Here is a 13,264-nt window from a genome sequence, read left to right as displayed (position 1 = left end):
GAACTAGAGTAACCAACCGTCCAGGTCTGCCCGAGACATCGCAGGAGGCAGGGCTGCTGGAGCCAAAGCCAGGCAAACTGGGGTGAAGGGGCCACTCTCCTGGGTCCTGTGTGGGTACCACCCTGCCCCTGGCCAAACTTCTCTCCATCTTCAGTGCCTCCAGGACTTATCAGTCTGGTTAGGGCTAACATGCCGCGCTCCTGGTGCAGGGGGGCCTGGGTTCGATCCTTGGTCAGGGAACTAGATCCTGAATGCCACAACCAAGTGTTTGCATGCCATAACTAAAGATCCTGCATGCTGTAACTAAGACCCAGGGCAGCTAAACAAACAACCCAAACTCCCCAAGAGATGGGGATCTCTGAGTGCTGAGTGAGGGAGCAAGGGCCCCTGGAAATCAGAACGGCAAGCTTCCAAGGCTGCTGAGGGTGGAATCAGGGCAGGAGGCAGGGGAACATTTCCTGACCTCCTTTGGAAGGCTCTGGGCGGCAGGGTGGGGGTGGAGGAGTATATCATGCTCAGCAAAAAACCACATTGGCTTCCGTGCGTCCCCATTTGTGGGCCTTCCTGCAGAGATTTAAGATTCATGCTCAGGGATGTGGAATCCCTGAAGGCAGGGAGGGAGGTCTGCTCCCTGCATTGCTAAAACCAGACTCAGGATTCTGGAAGGCAGCATCCCCAACTCCCCCGCCACTCTCACCCCCGTGTCGGGTCAAGCTCCAAGCCCTTCAAAGTCCCCCTCGGGAACATTCTGTCCAACCCTGGCCAGCTATGGGGCTCCCCTGCCTTCTTCACCTCTGATCCCCTCCCAGACATTCTATTCCCGTAACAATTTCCAAAGCTGAACTCGAAGCCTGCAGGGTCCTTGCTCAAAACCCTTCAATAGCTCCCCAGAGTCAAGTCCAAACACTGGAAGGATGGCTTGTGGGACCTTCACTGGTGGGGCTCTTTCTCCACTGTCCCCTGTCCCTCTCCCACCCGGAGACCCTCCCAGCCCCTTTTCCTGGCTGCTCCAGCCCTCCTTCACCTCGGGACCTGCTGGAGCAGCCACCACCTCTTGGCTCTCATTCAGATTTCAGCTTCAGCTTCGTTGGCTCTTCCTCCAGGAAGCCTTCCGTGAACTCCCCCTCACCCAAGGCTGGTTCAGGAGCCCCCAGTTCCCGTTCCCTAGACTTCAGGTCTCTACACCTATGTTGTCTAACACGATAGCCACATGTGGCTATTTACACTAATTAAAATTTGAAAAATACAAAGAATCCAATTCTTCAGCGGCTCTAACTACATTTCAAAGGCTCCATAGCCACATGTGGCTGCCATACTGAGCAGAATGGATAGAATACACATCCATCATAGCAGAAAGTTTCCGGTGAAGAGCACTGCCGTAGAACATCCCACAATATATTCGTTATAATTGACCTGTTTCTTTTCATTCTCCCTTGGACAAGTACCATCTCTGGAGCCAGGATGCCTGGATTTGAAGCCAGGCTCTATTGCATGGTGGCTGTGTGACCTTGGGCAAGTTACTTAACCTCTCTGGGCCTTAGGGTCTGGACAAAGCAGATGTTACATATTTGGTTGAATGCCATCTCATTCACTACGTCTTAACACCGAACCCCCAAATCTGGAGTACTCCAGGGGTTAGGACCATCTAAGGGGATTCGTCTTGTCAGTGAGACTTAAGTAAGCAGGCTGTTTGTCAGCACTTCCTTCTGTTAGCCCGCTGGTCACCCTGTGCACATGGTCCACGTCTCATTGTGGCAGACCCTGGCGGTCCTTCAAGTCAGCAAGGCCTGATCTTCACTCTCAGGGTCACAGGGCCTCCACAAGGCCACAGAAAGGGTCCAAAACTCTCCAGGACTTGCTGAAAGTCAGGTTTTGAAAATTAGCTTTAAGGCAGAGTGTTTTTCCAAATCAGCTTTGCCTCACAGGATGCCATAAAAACCCCCCACTGCCTGCAGGGGAGTACGTATCTACAAGGCGGTCTGAAAATACACTACGGCCAAAGAGAAGAGTTATCTGAGGAACACATGTGTCCAAATTAGCACCTCCCCCCCAACTTGGCATGTACCCGTGATGGATAGCAAACAGCCACAATCCAAATTTTAGCTGTCATTTGCCACATGAGGCCATCACAACTTAACATTTACATCTCCAAGGACCCCTATGAGTCCATTTGATTGGCCTTTTCAGATGAGAAACTTTTTCAGATGATAAAGTCAGACGCACAGGTTGCTTGCGGTGAGCCTGGAACCCAGGTTTGGGCTTCTTCCACACACACACCCCCCAACCTTTCCCAGGATACTTCAAGAGGCTCATGTGAGGAAATGCACGTTAAAATGCTCTAAGAAGGCCAACTTGGTGAGATTTAAAACAAGAACTTGGCAGATTTAAAAACCACCTGCTTGGGGACTTCCCTGGTGGTCCAGTGGTGAAGATTCAACACTACCGCAGGGGGTGCGGGTTCGATCCCTAATCAGGGAACTGAAATCCCACATACAGTGAGGCACGGCAAAATAATAATAATAATCATTAATTAATATGATAAAAATCACTCAGTCAGACTAGGTCACCAAGCCCCCAAGCTGGTAGTGGGTGAAAATTCTGGACCCCTGTCTTATAGACAAACATGACTTCCTCAGCCCAGGACAGATGATGGACAGCTTTCTAACACCCAGGCTGGGGAGACCAGCCTAAGAGACGCCTTTGAGGGGTGTGTTTAAACAAGCGCTAACACATGTCCTGAAATTTAAAACGTGCACACCCTTGACTCAGCCAGTTTAGTTCCAAAAATTTATCTCAAGAGAATCATCAGACATGCTTGCCAAGTTCTGTGAACATGGATGCTTCCCCACGGGAGCGCAAAGACTGCAAAATATTGCAAATACTGGAATCGCCCTAAACATCCAACAAGACAGGGATCAGTGAAATATCAGTTCCGTTCATTTGCTCAGTGGTGTCCGACTCTTTACAACCCCATGGACTACAGCACGCCAGGCTTCCCTGCCCATGACCAACTCCCAGAGCTTGCTCAGACTCATGTCCAGCGAGTCGGTGATGCCATCGAACCATCTCATCCTCTGTCGTCCCCTTTTCCTCCCGCCTTCAATCTTTTCCAGCATCAGGGTCTTTTCCAGTGATCTCTTCGTTCTTTCTGGAGTTATTTGTCCACTCCTCTCCAGTAGCATAATGGGCACCTACCCACGTGAGGAGTTCATCAGTGAAATACACAGGATGAAATATCCGCGTGGCGGAATAAACACAGCCAAGGAGAAGGATGCTCCGAAAGACTACTGACTCTCACAGAAAGCTGTCTGTCTTATCCGAGCAAACATTCGCATTTCTCTTCCCCAAAGTCAGATCCCTTTATCACATGTAGGCAACAAAGCAGTGCATGTGTTATGATGCCAGCCTTGTGAAGACAAATGCATAAATGCACGTGAGAACAGGCAGAGGAGATCTCTGGAGGCTTTCAGAGAGAACTGCTACCAGGGACACTACCCGTAGTGAGGAAACGGGCTTTTTTTGGCCACACCACCGTGCAGCATGTGGGATCTTAGTTCTCCGTTCAGGGATTGAACCCGCGCCCCACCCGGCCACAGTGGAAGCATGGAGTCTTAATCACCAGGGAAGTCCCTGTCTCTCTGTTATTGACGATGCTTTTATTTAGGATCCACACTTGTGATTTTGGATCCCAATATCAGCAGATGATAAAATTAAACAAAATCCATCAAACCATTCCTGCAACTCTATCATATGGTACACATCCCCATCTAAGAACAGATCAGAAGAGGGCTCTTCATCTGTTCATCTCTACCAGAGCCCAGCAAGCTCTTCCTATCAAGGGCCAGATGATAAATATTTTGGGCTTTGTGGGCCATGGGGTCTGTGTCTCAGCTTCAGCTTAGCTGTCGTTACCATGTCAGCAGCACAGATGATGTCTGTGTTCCAATGAAGCTTTATTTACAAAACAGGTGGCTGGGGACTTCCCCGGTGGTCTAGTGGCTAACACTGCAAGCTCCCAAAGCAGGGGGCCAGGTTTCCCTCTCTGGTTCGGGAACCAGATCCCACATGTCCCAACCAAGACCCGGCACAGCCAAGTAAATAATATTAAAAAAAAAACAAACAGGTTGCTGGCTGCGTTTGGCCCACAGGTGGTTGGCTGCTCCCTGACACCCTTTAGACTGTCGGCCGCATGAAAACGGGGACTCTGTCACCCACTGCTGCACCCAGCGCTTAGAACCACGCCAGGCCTGGAGTACTTGTCAACTAAATATTTGCTGGAAGAACATGTTTCTGAAAATAACTTTTTTTTGCACAGAACAGGTGTGAGCTCCTTAAGCAGAAAAGGCCATATCATTAGGGATGGGGTGACGGTAAGAGAAAATATGACCCCTGTATGTATTTCAGGGTGTCTGACACATCCATCTAGGAAAGGAGCCTGAGTCAGGGTGGCGCTGGGTAGCCCGCGGCTGACGGGGCAATTCCGAGCAATTCAAGACAGGGCAAATACGAGCGATTCCCCTCCCACTCTGCAACTGGACACTGTCAGCTGTGCAGGGTGCCCTGGGGTCACGGGGCCCACGCTGTCGAGGGTGACGCTGGCTCTGTCCCAGTGCCCCCAGGGCCTGGTGGCACCTCCTTGCCTTGCGTCCGGGTCAGACTGGCACACAGCTGAGTGGTAACAGTAACAACATCGAGGGCTGACACTACTACGTAAGCACTGCTGAATATCCTGGCCTTTCACTCTGCCGTCTCAGGCTCCTGTACAGGAAGTCTTAGGACTTGAGGGAACTGTCATGGGCCCATTTTATAGGGGAGGAGACCCAGAGAGGGGACCCGACACACCCAAGGTCACACAGAAGGTGGGTGGGGCTGGGATTCGGGTCTGCCTGACACTCAGGCCCTAAAGTGCTCCCCCCAAGCTGCTACATTCTCCCAGCTCTGGCTCGACGTGGAGAGCTCCGTGGGGCCTTCAGTGATCATTTCACAGATGGGAAACCCGAGGGCCAGGGAGAGGAAAGGATGCCAAGCCAGGCCTAGGATCCAGGTGTCCCGAGTCCCTTGCCTGTGCTGGTCACTGCAGGGCAGTCCAAGCTGCACCCAGGTGGGGCCTCAGGCCCAGGGAGGGGAGAAGGAGGGGTGCGGCAGGCTGAGGTTGGGCCAAGTCCCCCAGGAGTCTCCCATCTACCTGGACCCCCAACTCCAGGCTCTTATCTATTTTTTTTTTTTTTTTTGGTCTCGCCACAAGGCATGTGGGACTTAGCCCCTGACCAAGGATCGAACCCGTACCCAATGCATTGTAAGCGCAGAGTTTTAACCACTGGACCGGCAGGGAAGCCGCCAGGCTCTTAGCTTAAAACCCTGTCCGCCCCGTTGTGGCTGCGGGGCCCGGGTGTCCAGCTCCTGACCCCTCCTTCGTGCTGAAGCCACACCTGGGCACCGTCACAGCCCAGGCCTGCTGCCCAGCTCCTCGCCTGGCTAAGGGCAGCGAGTGGCAGCCCCCGGGAGCAGCTTCCCCGGCTGAGTCCAGGTCCTATCCTGGTCCCGCTGAGCCCTGGCCTTGGCTGGGGGTTCTCAGCACTTGGACGGGTCCCTGGGTGCCTGTTCCTCCCAATACAAATGACTTCCAAGAGGAGAGCTGCATCTTGTCACACTGGCTTCTCGGTGCTGAGTCACAGGACCTGGCACAGAGCACGTGCTCACTTAACGGGAAGGAAGGAAGGGTGGGAGGAATAGCGAGAAAAGGAGAGAAGGAGAGCAAGGTAAGGCAGTCAGATCAGAAGGAACTGGGCTGGAACGGGGTAGCACAGAGCCCTCAGAACTCCTGATGCTGGCAGCAAACACCGTGTGGCGTCCCCTCCCTGGGGACTTGGGTCCCAGCTAGGAGGTGTCGGCACCACTGATGGCTTCTGGGAGCCCACAGTGTCCCCTCGTCCCCTGGCAGCTGGAGGTGGTGATTCCCGGGGAAGTACCGGTTTCTGACCCCTTTCAATGCACTCTGGGAACAGTTATGCAGTCTGGCCAGGCGTGGCCAGGTGTGGTCAGGTATAGCCAGGGTGGTCAGGTGTGGTCAGGTATAGCCAGGGTGGTCAGGTGTGGTCAGGTATAGCCAGGCGTGGTCAGGTATAGCCAGGTGTGGCCAGGTGTGGTCAGGTATAGCCAGGTGTGGCCAGGTATAGCCAGGTGTGGTCAGGTATAGCCAGGTGTGGCCAGGTGTGGTCAGGTATAGCCAGGTGTGGCCAGGTGTGGTCAGGTATAGCCAGGCGAGGCGTGCTGTGGTGGCATGGACGGGGGTTACAGCCAAGACGAGAGAGCCAGACAGAAACCGAGAGAGCAGAACCAGGACCGTGAAACACGTGGATGGGGCACAGACGGAGAGGGAGGCGCCGGCGAGCTGGAGGTGGCGCAGGCTCTGGGGCTGGCAGGCGGGGGGCAAATTCAGCTCTGCCTTTTGGGAGCTGTGAGCAAATCTCTCAAACCTCGATTTTCCTGTCTGTAAAATGGGGCTGAGGGTTGTTGGGAGAATCTTGTAAAATGTCTGGTGAGAGCTGCACATGCCAGGCGCGTGAGAAGGACCAAATAGATTCCAGTTGAGATGATGGTGATGACAACGATAAATAACATCCACTGTTTAGGTCCCCAAAGCGTCAGTTTAACAGTCTAAGGTGCCACGATGCCCTAAGGAGGCCTGACTGCTCCATCATTCAGCTGAGAGCAAAGGGGTTGTCTTCACCGGATCCCTCACTATCTCCCCTGACCCCAACATGAGTCAGCTGCTCTCCTGCGGCCTGGAGTGAACCAGGCACGGGCTCTTCCAGCACACCCGCCCTCCCCAGGGCCGAGCTGGGCGGGCAGGCTGTAGAACGACAGGTCTGGCAGAGACACGCTGTCTCCACGGGACAAGTGTGTCACCTGAAGTGCGGAAAGGCGTGCTGGCAGCGGGCCCTCAGGAGGCGTGCCTGGTTACGGCATGGAGTGCCCTGCCAGCCTCTGGGGAGTGGGGGCACTTCCTGGCTCCCCCCACCGCATCCACCTCTGAGTCTGTAAACAGCTGGGCTGGGGGGACCCGGGCTCCTGCTGGCCTTGGGGGTGGGGTCTCCCAGACTCCGGAAGTCCGATGGGCGCCCTGTGCTCTGCGTGTCGGAGGTAAGTAAGGAGACGAGGGAAGAAGTAATAACTGGGAACACACACAAGGAGCACCCACTGCGCACCGGGCACCAGGTCAGACTCCTTATGTGCGCCATTCAATTAAACCCCAGAGTCGACGTTTTAACAAGCCCATTTCACAGGGGGACACGGACAGCAGGAAAGGACGCTGATACTGCCCTCTCTGTGTGCTCAGACTCATCCTCCCAACAACCCTAAGAGGCAGGTACCACGAACTAGCCCCACTTTCCAGATGGGAAGACTGAGGCCCAGGGAGGTGAAGCCACTTGCCCAGGGTCTCAGGAGTGGGTGAAGGAGCCCAGTTCAAACCCAGGTGGCTCCAAGTCTACAGCCAGTGATGCCCCATCCCACGAAGTCCCGCTGTCACTGCACCCAGGAAACATCCACCCCAGGCCTGCTGAGAATGAGGCCCTGAAGCACAGCAGGCATCAGCTCCTCCCAAAAGCCTCCATCCGAGCAGGCCTGGGTCTCTCCTGGGACCCTACAGGGCCCCTGTGCTCACTGTTTGTCGGACTGTGAGCTCCCTGAGGACAGGCAATGTGGTCTGTTCACCCTCGGACCCTGGCATCAAGGCAAGACACAGCCCCAACAGTGGTCTGTGAATGAATGGTCTAGCATGAATGAATGAATGGGTCAGTGAATGAACAGTACACAGATGATCCCTGGCCCCCTTTCTCATGTTATGAACAATACTGTGATCTATTCACAGCTTCCTGGTACATCCCAGGACTGTTTTTATATATGCTATTAAATTTTAATTTCTGTTACTTTTTAAAAACAAATCTTTCTTCTAAGACACCCTGCTCAGTGTGCTGACAAACAGTGAAAGCAGTCTGGTGACGATGATATTTTTTTTAAGGTGCAAATGAAAGAGATTGGCCTAGGAATGGAGGACAACCAATCCCCACTTGCCCTAGATAACCAGGAACCTTCCTGCAGGGGGAGAGGAAAGAGCTTAGAACATTCTAGAAGTCCTGAGATACTTTTACACAGACCAATTCAAATTCCTTTTGAGTCTAAAGTTCTATTAATAAAAGGCCTACAGTTCTAAGGTTAAAGAGGAGTCGAGAGAAAAAGGAATGTGCTTTTTTCCAAATGTATCTTTATGTTTTAAAATTACAGAACCAACCATGGCGTGGAATACTTTTCAACTGTTGAAAAGAATAAGGAAGATTTATGTGTCCTGATATGGAATGACTTCCAAGATACACTGTCAAGCGAATAAGGCAAGGCTGGAAACAACAGGTGGAGGGGGAAGAATATATCTGTAAATATTTGAAAATGCGCAGAATATGTGAAGAGGACATAGGAAAGCTGTCATCACACTCGTCTCTAGGAGGGGAACCGAGTGACGGGGGTGGGGAAGAGAGGGAGCCACAGTTTTAAAATTCCACTTCTTTTTGTATTTTGTAACACTTGCGGTTGGTAGCTTTTAAAAATAAACGTTAAAAATGTACAATTCCATGTGAATATAGAATTCACGTTTCCAAGCATCTCCTCTTCGGGGGATCTGTCCCACCCACCCTGACTCGGCTCCTCTTGGAAAGATTCTTAAAACAGTCTCTCAGGCAAATTTGACTTTTTTTTTTTTTGAAACATCACATGTCAAAACATCTCTCTCATGTTTATTTCAGGCAAGGCCTCAGCTTGTCGGGTGACAGAATTGCAGCCTTGATGTGTCAGTGTGAGCCTGGGGAGCTGGTGTGTCTCTCTGCGGCCCCAGGAACCCAAATCCTGTAGGACCTCTCCCTGACAGGCCTCGGCCACCACCTCTGCCACATCGGAGGCTGTGGGCACACTGCGGGGTCACAACATTGCTCCACTACCCCTGCGTTTGGTGCTTCAGCTAGCAGGCGCACGCACGTGTGCGCATACACACACACACGCCCAGATGCACACAACACAAACACACATGCAAATATATACACAAACACGGGCTCCGTTGCTCCATCATGCCCGACTCTTCGTGACCATATGGACTGTAGCCCACCAAAGCTCTGTCTGTGGGATTTCCCAGGCAAGAATAGTGGAGTGGGTTGCCATTCCATTCTCCAGGGGATCTTCCCGACCCAGGGATCGAACCCGCATCTCCTGTGGTTCCTGCATTGGCAGGCAGATTCTTTAACACTGTACACACATAAAAAAATACACAAATACACACACACACACACATGCAAACACGTACCTACACACAGAAAACACACGAACACAAAATACACAAAACACAGATAACATAAAACATACACACACATATCAACTCACAAACCCAAGGATGCTCAGAGCAGTGGCATCGATTTTGGTTAATAGCAAGCATAGCCCAGGTGTTTTTCCATAAGGGCACCTGTAAACAGATTTATCCCTGCAAGGGCACCTGTCCTGCCATTAAGAACAATGAAGCAGAATTCTAAGTGCTGATGTGGAATGATGTCAAGCTCTCTCTGATAGAAAGATTTACTAGGAATGAGGGGCAGACAGTCCTGCCTTAGATCATCCCATTGGTCACCCGTGTGCTTGTGCTCAGTCTTGTCTGACTCTGTGACCCCATGGACTGCAGCCCGCCAGGCTCCTCTGTCCATGGGAGTCTCCAGGCAAGCATACTGGAGCGGGTTGCCATTTCCTCCTCCAGGGAATCTTCCCGACCCAGGGATCGAACTCGCATCTCTTGAGGCTCCTGCACTGCAGGCGGGTTCTTTACCTCTGAGCTATCAGGGAAGCTCCTTGATCATCCTAGACCCCATGATTAATAATTTCCCGGGGGACTTCTCTGGTGGTCCAATGGTTAAGAATCCACCTGCCAATGCACAGGAGATGGGGTGGATCGCTGGTTCAGGAAGATCCCACATGCTGTGGGACAACTGAGCCCGTGTGCCCCAGAGCCCGTGTTCCACAAGAGAAGCCACAGCAATGAGAAGCCTGCACACCGCAACGAAGACCCGGTGCGGCCAAAACTGAATAAATAAATAAATGAAATGAAAATGATTTCCTGTCCCAGGTACCCGAAGTACCAAGGGGCTCTAGACAGAGGTGGAAGAGAGTGGGCACAGGGGGTCAGGAGGGGAAGCTGACAGCATGTGACATGGCCTGGGCCTTGAAAAGTGGATCCAACTGAACAGGTGGGGAGAAGGGAGAAGACAGTGCAGGCACTGGGACAGCCTGAAGAAGGGAGAAGCGGAATGCCACCTTTACGAAGAGCGGGCTACGCTGGGGACAGGACAGCCCCTGTGCCTGCCGTCCACCCTGCAGAGCAGCCCTGCAGGGGAAGCTTGGGACGCCCCCTGGACGGGGGCGAGGCAGGGGCTGAACTGGGAGCTCTCTGCCATCGCTGGGCCTGGCGGCGCCCTTGTTGATGAGCACCTGCCCTGCTGCAGGAGGAGAACCGGTTGGGCTGCCACTGCATCGCGCAGGACAGAGCCAAGGGCTCCACTTCCTCCTGGTGCCCAGCCCAGTCTGTGGTTTTGTTCAAAGACCCTGCCCAGGGTCCAGGGTGCTGCCTGTTCTAACTCACAGCTCAGCTCCATCCACCCCTGCCTCCTAGTCCAGCCCTCGGGAAGCCAAAGGCCCTGGAAAACACTTGGTGGATGGTGTCTCTTTGGCTTACCTGCAGCGGTGATACCCAGGTCGGGGCAGAACTGTCGCTGCAGGGTCTCGCCTGCACATCACCTGACTCAGTGGGTCACAAGTGGGTGAGAGAGCTTGGAAGCCTCCGTTGTGAGCTCCAGGACACAGAAGCCGGGCCCACGCACGGCTCCAGGCCAGTTTGCCGCTGGCCGAGCCCAGAGACGTGTTCAGACAGACAGCGCCCCTAGGCAAAGCCTATAAACAAAATAACAGGCCCGTTTGGAAGGAAGCTGGTGCTGATGCAAGCTTTGGGCATGCTGGATAAAGCCCTGAGCACCCCTGGGGCCAGGACCCAGTTAGCAGGACCTGTTCAAGGTGGAGACAGCATCCAGATATGGGACCCTGAGCACCCGGGCACTTTGGCTCATCCTGAGTGAGCATGGACCACAGCCAGGTGGCAAGAAACACAGTTTACCACATCAGCCCCCAAACGGTCCTCTCACCAATCTGGGAGGTGGGTTTTAGCATCCCAACTCCTAAACCAGGGGCCAGATGCATTCCAAACTCGGGACAACTCAGATTTTTAGCAAGGCAACAAGCAGACATACTGTATATTGGGAGGAAGCCCCAATGGGATCTAGAGGAGCGTTTCCCAATCTAGCCAGTTCGGCACATTGTAGGGGGAGGGGCTTTCGCTGTGCCCTGGAGGAAGCCAGCAGCATTCCTGGTCTGTACCCACTGATGCTAACTGTAACCCCTTCCCCACAGTCGAGACAACCCAAACTGTTTCCAGACATTGCCAAGTGTCCCTGGGGAGCAAAGTCACCCCTGGTTGAGAATCACTGGTCTAGGTCCACGCAGTTTCTACAGAGAAACTGGTTGTTGGTGGGGACCTTATATTTTGGCATATAAAGCACAGATATGCATACAGTACATGTACAGATGGCTTCCCAGGTGGCTCAGTGGGAAAAAGTCCGCTTGCCAATGCAGGAGACGTGGGTTCAACCCCTGGGTCAGAAAGATCCCCTGGAGAAGGAAATGGCAACCCACTCCAGTATTCTTGCCTGGAGAATCCCATGGACAGAGGAGCCTGGAGGGCTACAGTCTATGGGGTCGCAAAGAGCGGGACACGACTGAGACTGAGCAGGCACTCATGCACACATACAGATACACAATAGTATCTACGACATTCAAATTTCATGGAAAGGCAAGTAAGAGCAAATGTTATAAAAGCGTCCTTCAGGGGATTCCCTGCTGGGATGGTTAGGACTTCGGGCCTCCACTGCGGGGGGCACGGGTTCAATTCCTGGTTGCAAGGGAGATAAGATCACACAAGCTGCCCAGTGTAGCCAAAAAAAAAACACAGAGAGAGTGAAAAAGGCCCTTTGGGGGATGATAACTTTGAAAAAATGCTCCCAAACCTGGGTAAGTACTGTTGAAAGGCAACCACAAGCAAATGTATTACCATTTCTGCAGCAAAGTGCATGAACAGTCATACCATACTGTTAATAACCTCCTGGCAACACACTGGGAAAGCGTAGGTTTGCCACAAACGAGGGAGGGCTTTGTGGATTTCAGAATGGTGGATAAGGCTTGCATACCTTTTACTTAAGGGAGAACCGGAGGCTCACAGAAAATAAACTTGCCCGTGTGGGTGCAAGTGTGCTCACGCCAAGGTTCGGCTGACACCAGAGGGATTTAATCAAATTCTGTGCTGCACGAGCTCTTTGCCTGCATCCCTGTCACCCCACTTTGAAAGGTTACTCTGATTATGTAGGTGATGTTTACTGTCGCGTTACTTATAAGGCAAAAAGACTGGAAACAACCTGTGTGTCCCAAAATCAATCTGGGCCTGACTAAATAAAGTGAGCATAACCTGAGACATGGACTATACTGTAGTCTGCAGGTCCATGTTCATGACATGAGAGGTCAGTCATAGAAGAGAAAACGAAAGGAAACTAGGTACAAAAGCGTTCCTGCAGTATAATTCCATTTGGCTGATCTATCTGCAAAACTATGTATATATACTGCATATATAGTTTTGCATGGATATATGGATATGCGTATATAGCATACATATGCAAATATATGCAAAGGAATTATTTATATACAAATGCTATGTGCTAAGCTGCTTCAGTTGTGTCCAACTCTTGCCATTCCATGGACTGTAACCTGCCAGGATCCTCTCTGTCCATGGGATTTTCAAGCAAGAATACTGGAGTGTGTTGCCATTTCCTCCTCCAGGGGATCTTCCTGACATGGGGATTGAATCCCTATCTCTTAAATCTCCTGCATTGGCAGGTGGGGTTCTTTACCACTAAAGCTACCTGGGAAGCTATTTATATATGTATGTGCATATATTATATATATACATATATTTGCACATAAGTCTATGCATATATTTTGCATATATATTACATTTGCAAAATATGAGTGTATTTATATATACATGTGTATATATATCATATTTTCATATCGATGTATACATTTTGTGTGAAAGTCGCTCAGTCATGTCCAACTCTTTGGGATCCCATGGACTGCA

At 51.9% G+C, this 13,264-nt stretch overlaps 1 protein-coding gene across 7 annotated transcripts in view; it reads right to left on the bottom strand.

Annotated features, from left to right (window-relative positions):
* KIAA1671 (KIAA1671 ortholog) overlaps positions 1-13,264 on the bottom strand; it is a 179,736-nt gene that overhangs the window by 16,756 nt on the left and 149,716 nt on the right. The window lies entirely within an intron of this gene.

This window comes from Moschus berezovskii, chromosome 19 (assembly GCF_049115385.1).
Source record: "Moschus berezovskii isolate FMDL1 chromosome 19, NW_MosBer_1.0, whole genome shotgun sequence".
Lineage (NCBI taxonomy): Eukaryota > Metazoa > Chordata > Mammalia > Artiodactyla > Moschidae > Moschus > Moschus berezovskii.
Note: the sequence above shows the minus strand (reverse complement) of the source record. Positions and strands in the feature narration are given on the sequence as shown.